This window comes from Oryzias melastigma, linkage group LG18 (assembly GCF_002922805.2).
Source record: "Oryzias melastigma strain HK-1 linkage group LG18, ASM292280v2, whole genome shotgun sequence".
In the NCBI taxonomy this organism is placed as follows: domain Eukaryota; kingdom Metazoa; phylum Chordata; class Actinopteri; order Beloniformes; family Adrianichthyidae; genus Oryzias; species Oryzias melastigma.
This window is the reverse complement of record NC_050529.1, coordinates 22,032,744-22,039,448: the sequence shown is the minus strand read 5'-3', so window position 1 is coordinate 22,039,448 and position 6,705 is coordinate 22,032,744.

Genomic DNA, 6,705 nt, shown 5'->3' with positions numbered 1-6,705 from the left:
GCGTATGTGTGTGTGTTGTGATTGTATATTCATTTCCATTTCTACAGTCTGTTTAGATACACAAAACTGATTGCATTTGTCAATTGCAGTGTTTTATTGTGAAAAATTGGCTATATTTTGAATATAATAAAAATTCTCATGTATCTTCACGTGACTTCCAGAGCTTTCTTGGGTGACCTCGGATGGAGGTGAACATCTTATAGGCTAACAGAAAACCTTTGGTTGGCTGATCACTCACAACATCAGCATGAACAGCTCTGGAAGCCATACATGAGAAGATGATCCCCAACACCTTGAGTTTCACTCTTTTTCTCACTTCATCTTTTACTTCATAGGGTCCAAATAGATTGACTGTGGTGTACTCGAAGGGTTGTGCTTGATGTGTTCTCTCTGGAGGAAGATCGGCCATAATTTGTTGACATCTTTTGGCTTATGTCTTTCTGCACTCCACACAGCTGTCAACCACTTTCTTGGCTAATCTTCTGCCTTTAACAACCCAGGTTCTTTTTCTCATTCTCATGAGTGTTCCAAGCAATGTCTTCATGGTTTGCTTCGTGTGCTTCTCGAGCCAAGAGTGTTGACACCCAGGAGTTATATGGCAAAAGGGGGGATGCTGTCTTGTCCTTATCAAAGCTTTGGATTCTTCCAGCACATACTTGAAGTCCTGTTTCCTTATCCTTGTACACAACAAGTCTGTTCAGAGTGGTGTCTTTGAATCTAACCCCTTCTTGTGCAGCGTGGAAGACGTCTCTGAGAACATCTTGGTATTCTTCCACAGTAAGAGTTAGCTTTTTCATTTCATTTTTCAATTCTTCTTTTGAGAGAACTTTGATTTGCTTCTTTTTAGTGTTCTTCAATGTTTGTTTCCATGTTTAAACAGCTTGCCAAAGCCAAGCAATAACTTTGAATAAACGCATGAAATTGCTGATTTTTGTCACATCTATAAGTTTTTTGATTGCTGCTCCAGCTGAAGTTCTGCGAACATGAATAGTATCTAGTTTGGGCTCAAATGACACTTTTTCTCGACCTCCTTGAACCATATTGTCGAACGTGTCTGTGTTCATTTTTGCCCGAGCTCTTGTGATGGCAGAAGAAAAAGATTTTGTTGGAGTTTGTTAACTTCCTTTTTGGAACTGGCAGCAATTTCTTTGGGCGACTTTATTGGCCATTCTGTTATTGGCTTCCTCAAAAATTGTGGTCCCCTCTGCCACTCAGAGTCCTCATGAAGGTCTTCAGGTCCAGTGCCTCTTGTTATACAGTCTGCAACATTGACATTTCCTGGTATCCACCACCAATCTTCTACAGGTACACCCTTTTGGATTTCACCAACCCTGTTGGCGATAAAGGTTTGGTACCCGTAACTGTTTCGTTGGATGGCTCCAAGAACAGTTTGACTGTCCACCAGGTGATACCAAGTGTCCACTTTAATGCGGCTGTGCTTTTCAATGTACTGTCTGAGTTGAACTGCAAAGACAGCACCACAGAGTTCTGGTTTAACTGGATCTCCCTTTTAGTCAATAGGAGTAAGCTTTGCTTTCAATTCAACTAGTCTGACTTGAACACCTTTGGTTGTTTCCCATCTGAAGTACACCACAACACCGTAACTTTTGTCGCTTCCATCAGAAAATGATATTCTACAGGGGTTTCCGACCCAGCCTACCAGTGTGAGGCTCCTGTGGAACATGATGTGACTGACACGAATGTAATCTTCAAAAAGTTGTATTGCTTCTTCCCTCAGGTGGTCGGAAAGGGGTTTGTCCCAGATGTCTTTGGACTTAGCTCCACCTCCAATTTCTTGAAAGGCTTTTCTAACAAGAATCACCCCCTTTTGTTTGGTAGGTGTGACTAGGGCCTTGTCCACACGTACCCGGGTATCTGCTAAAACGAATATATTTCTATACGTTTCGGCCTATCATCCACACGAAACCGGAGGTTTCAGTCACTGAAAACGGTGCTTTTGGAAAACTCCGGCCAAAGTGAAGATTTTGGAAAACTCCAGTTTTGCGTCTGCGTGTGGACATGAATAACCAGTGATTTGCGTTTTTAAACGTCACTTTTTGCGACAATTAATGCATACACGTCAGTACTAGCTGCGTTTCCATTGCACATTTGCGCAAAACTTCATCAAAATTCTAGGAATTTTGAAAAAAGCAATGTTTGGAAATGACACTGTTTCCATTAAATCATCATTTTGCGATAAAGCACAAACCAACACGACGATGAATGAGAACAAGTATTTTTTTATTTGATTCACTAGAAAGGGAGCATTGCGGTGACGCCACAGCTCTGTCTGGAGAGCGCGTGCCGCGCAGTCTATTGACAGTCTCAGGTGTGCGTGAGAAACTCGTTCAGCGTTTTTTTTTTTAAATAACCATTCCAGCAAGACCTTTTTCTGTTTAAAAACACGACGAGGTGCATTTAAGTTTCTGTCCCTGCACTCGCGCTTTTCCTCAAACGAGAGTTCAGCATCTTCAGACTCCAAGCTGCAGAAGTGCAGCTGCAAATGAAGCCGTGAAGCTGTTCGATCTCTCCTGCCGCCCGCGTGTTGCGCTCAGGACAGACGCACAAAGAGGCACATCTATTTCGAAGGAAGTGTTTCCAAAACAGTTTTGCGAAAAATGTCTGTTTCGATACGCCCCCAAATGCCACCTACTGTAAGTGCATAAACTTTTTTTTCGAAAAATGCGAGTTTTTTCAAAATTGTGGTGTTTCCATTTGGAGAATTTATTATCGAAATTCCAATTTGCCACTGTCAACTACTGTTCTGGCAAGCTCATAACCGCGTCCAAGAGCGCAAGTATGCGGGGACGTGTGGATGGAGTTATTTTTAAAACGATCACGTGTGGACGCAACACTTTTAGTAAAACGGAGGTCAGCAGATATGCGTTTGTAGAAATACCCGCCTACGTGTGGACATGGCCTAGACCTATTGGGTCGTACAGACTTCCCACTTGGCTCAGTAACTCCCTGCTAGTTAAGGGGTTTGGAGTTTTACTTCTTACTTCCTCTTCCAGGAGATCTTGTTCAACTATTATTTTGTATCTTCTTTTTGAGAAATTAATGGCAGTCATTGCATAAAGTTTGTCCTCTTTCACTAGGTAACCGACTCCAAGAGCTTTATTCTCCTCTTCCTTCATCTGATTGGGTAATATGAAGAATTTGTTTTCATTTTTTGGAGGGAGAGGATCTGAAATTGCTGTTTGCCTCCCACTTTGGCCAGACCGGATCCATGGCTTGAGAAAAAACCCTCCTGCTATTAAGATCTGTTCAACACCCTTTAAGTTCTCATTCAGGTTCTCCAAGGTGTTGCTGGATGTCAAAATATCATCAACATAGCTGTCTTCTTCAACAATTCGTCGTTCCTCTCCCAGGTTGGTGAACACTTGAAGGTTTGCGGTTTCTTGGATAGTCAGTTGAGCAATACACCCAGCTGGTCGGTCGCCCATGTTCACTCTGGTGATGGCGTATTCACCAATTTCATGTTCCTTGTCATCCCTCCAAAGGAAACGGTGAAGATGCATCTCTCTTTCTTCTAGCCACACGGAATTATTCATTTTTTTTATGTCACCCAATACTGCGTGTACTCCTCTTCTAAATCGTAGTAAAACTGCTCTCATGGGATTCAGAACATCTGATCCTTAGTAAGAGGTTGTTCATGCTCAACCCGTTGAATTTCTGGCTAGTGTTCCAGACCAGACGCACAGGGGTAGACATGGAATTCGGTTTTGGTGCGACTAGATGGCTCACATACCATACTGGTCCTTTCCAGGTGCTCAGGTCTTCCTGTATAAGTTGTTTTGCTGCTCCCTTCTTCACCATTTCATGGATTTGGGCGGTGTAAGTTGCCTTCCACTCAGGTTGTTTGTTAAACTGCTTTTCTGTTTTCAGAAATGTTTGCTCGACTCCTTTCCTGTTGTTTGGAAGACATGATGGATCTACAGTCCAGGGGTAGGTTGCATCCCAGTGTGGTGAGTTGCTATGACAGTCATAAGTGAGGCCTTGCTTTATAATTTCAAGTTCTTTTTCCTCCACTGGTGACATCTCTTTACCTCCAGGCTGACACTTGCCGAAACGACAACCTCCACACTTTGGATCACAAGCAGCTCCAATACTCTCCCACGTCCACCAGCCCAGGAAGTTACTGGTAGTTGCTGCACACATATGCTGGGAAGATGCTTTTGAGTTGGTGACTTAATTGTATTTTACTGCAGCTGTTCTCATAGAATGAGCAAAATGTGTTTCAAACCTGTGAGCTGTAACATCAACATTCTCAAACAGGTCAGAGTGGGCTCCCCCTACATTTTTTCCTAGAGGACTCTCCCACAGGACAAGATAACCCACCATTTTGAACCTTTGCGGGGACAGACGCCCTTCTCTGTGACTGATCAGCAGTTCAATGGTGTCTGGTCTCTTCAAGTCTTCTGGCTCAATCTCCGGAAAGAATTTCCTTAGCTGCTCTGGTGTTACAACCTGATGCACTTTTGCAATCTCATCGAGACCGTAGCACACATGTGTCAAAGTCAAGGCCCGGGGGCCAGATCCGGCCCGCCGGGGAATTTTATCCGGCCCTCCAGATCATTTTATATTATTGCTATTTTTATTAATGGCCCAATGTAATCTTACGCTCATTTTTAACTTATATAATTTTGACAAAATATATTTTTATGGAGAGTAAAATATTGAAAGTTATTTAAGGTTTAAGTTGATTTATTCTGGAATAATATTCCTGCCTTCTTATTATTCATAATTATGTTAAAAAGTTGTGGGTTTAAAGTTTGAGAAGTTTGCATTTTGCTAGCTTTTTAGACTTGGCATTTACCAAGACTTTATTAGGCTGTTTTGGAATTTAGCTAATATTTAGCTACGTGCTAGCTGTTTTGGTAAATTTAGGCTTATTTTTTCCCAGATTTATTCGCTATTTTGAAGTTTAGCTATTTTTTTTCAGCTACATGCTAGCTATTTTAGCTAATTTAGTTTTTAAAAAAAAAAAACTTTTTAGGCTAATTTGCCATTTAAGCCTTTTTTCTGTTTTTTTGTTTTTGGTTATTTTGAAGTTTAGCTATTTTTAAGCTGCTTACTAGCTGTTTTGGCTAATCTAAGTTTCTTTTTTAAGGCTAATTTATCATTTAGCTCATATTTTAGCTGCCTATCAGCTTCAGCGTTTTTAGCTATTAATTTCAGCATCTTCAGCTGCCAATTTCAGCTTACAGCATTCACACTAGCATTGTCACACGTAATGCTATATATCTTATTCATTATTATGTTAAAACGTTACAGTTTTGAAGTTTTAAAATTTAGTTTTTAGAGTGTTTAATAAGTGTTTATCCTGTTTGGCCCGCGACCTAAGATTTGTTTTGGATTTTGGCCCCTTGTGCGGTTGAGCTTGACACCCCTGCCGTAGCATATCAGCTGATGTGCTTTTTCAGTGCCTTGAGTAGTTTTCACTCTGATTTTTGGGAAGTATCTTCTTGACTTTACTTTTGTTGACATCCCTCCAACACCATGAAGAATCAATGTGATCTTCTCACTTCCCAAGCCCAGTCTTTTGGCTGAGTGATGCAGTTTGTATCAGAAGCCAGATCTATTAGAGTCCCAATTTTATGACCTGCGTTGGCAGTAACTTCCAATAACATCAGGATAACAGGTAACTCTTTAACTTTGACTTCACTTTCCTCAACAAGGTTAGTCTTGTCTTTTTTAACTGCAGCAACATTTGAGAAGGCTCTTTTAAACTTTTCTGCCATTTCAGGTGAAAGTCCAGAAATTATTTTTTCTTGCTCTTCTGTGTTGATCTTTTCTTGATTTCTTTTCTACTTTTACCAGTTTTACTTTGTTCTGCTCTGTTTGGACAGAGAAAGAAATGATGATTTGAAGAACCATATTTCCTGCAGTCTCTTTTTCTACAGAGGTAATTGGTTGTAAGGCATTCTTCATCCTCAGAGTGACACCCTAGACATTTTTGGCATGCTCCCAGTTTCTTTACTGCATTTGATTTCTCAGATGGGTTTAGTGCTTTAAACTGTTTACAGAAGAATAGTTTCTCTCTGTGTTTTCCATCCCCACAAACCACACATCCACCATCCTTTCTGGTTGACCGGGTGGGGGCATGTTTTCTATCCGGTCTCCATTCTGACTTCTCTGATACACCAAGTTGCTCCAACCTCTCAAAGATGTCCTCTTGAGTCTTCAGGAACTTGAGAAGACTGTCGAAGTGGTTGTCCGGCGTGACACCGTTTGCAGGATTAACCATGAAGACGAGACAGTCCTTTTTCACAGTATCTGGCAGTTTACTTTCAAGGCTTTTGATCACCAGCGGGTTTTTGAGGGCTCCTGAATTTCCAAGCTCAGTGAGATCAGTGTGGCAGGTAGGACACGCCTACTAATCAGGAGGACTCGCTCACTGATTGGGTGATCACGCTTTAAAAAGCTCTTCTGCTTCGCTTTTTAATTATGACCTCTTTCGGTTGCCATACCAGGTCACCAGGAAGTGAGCGCGAGTAGCAGGCAGGTAAGCGAGCCAGGTGTTGCGCGTGTCAGAAAACAAGCAGGTCGTCGGCATTGATGGAATTTATTTGCAGTTTCCTGGACACGGATAGTCGGCCAGTCATTCGGCGTATCTGCAATGTGCTCCAGTAGCCGTACGAATAGTGCATAGACTCGCTCCTTCTCAGCAACCGGTAGGTTGTTGGCGGCCCCCCCCCCCCC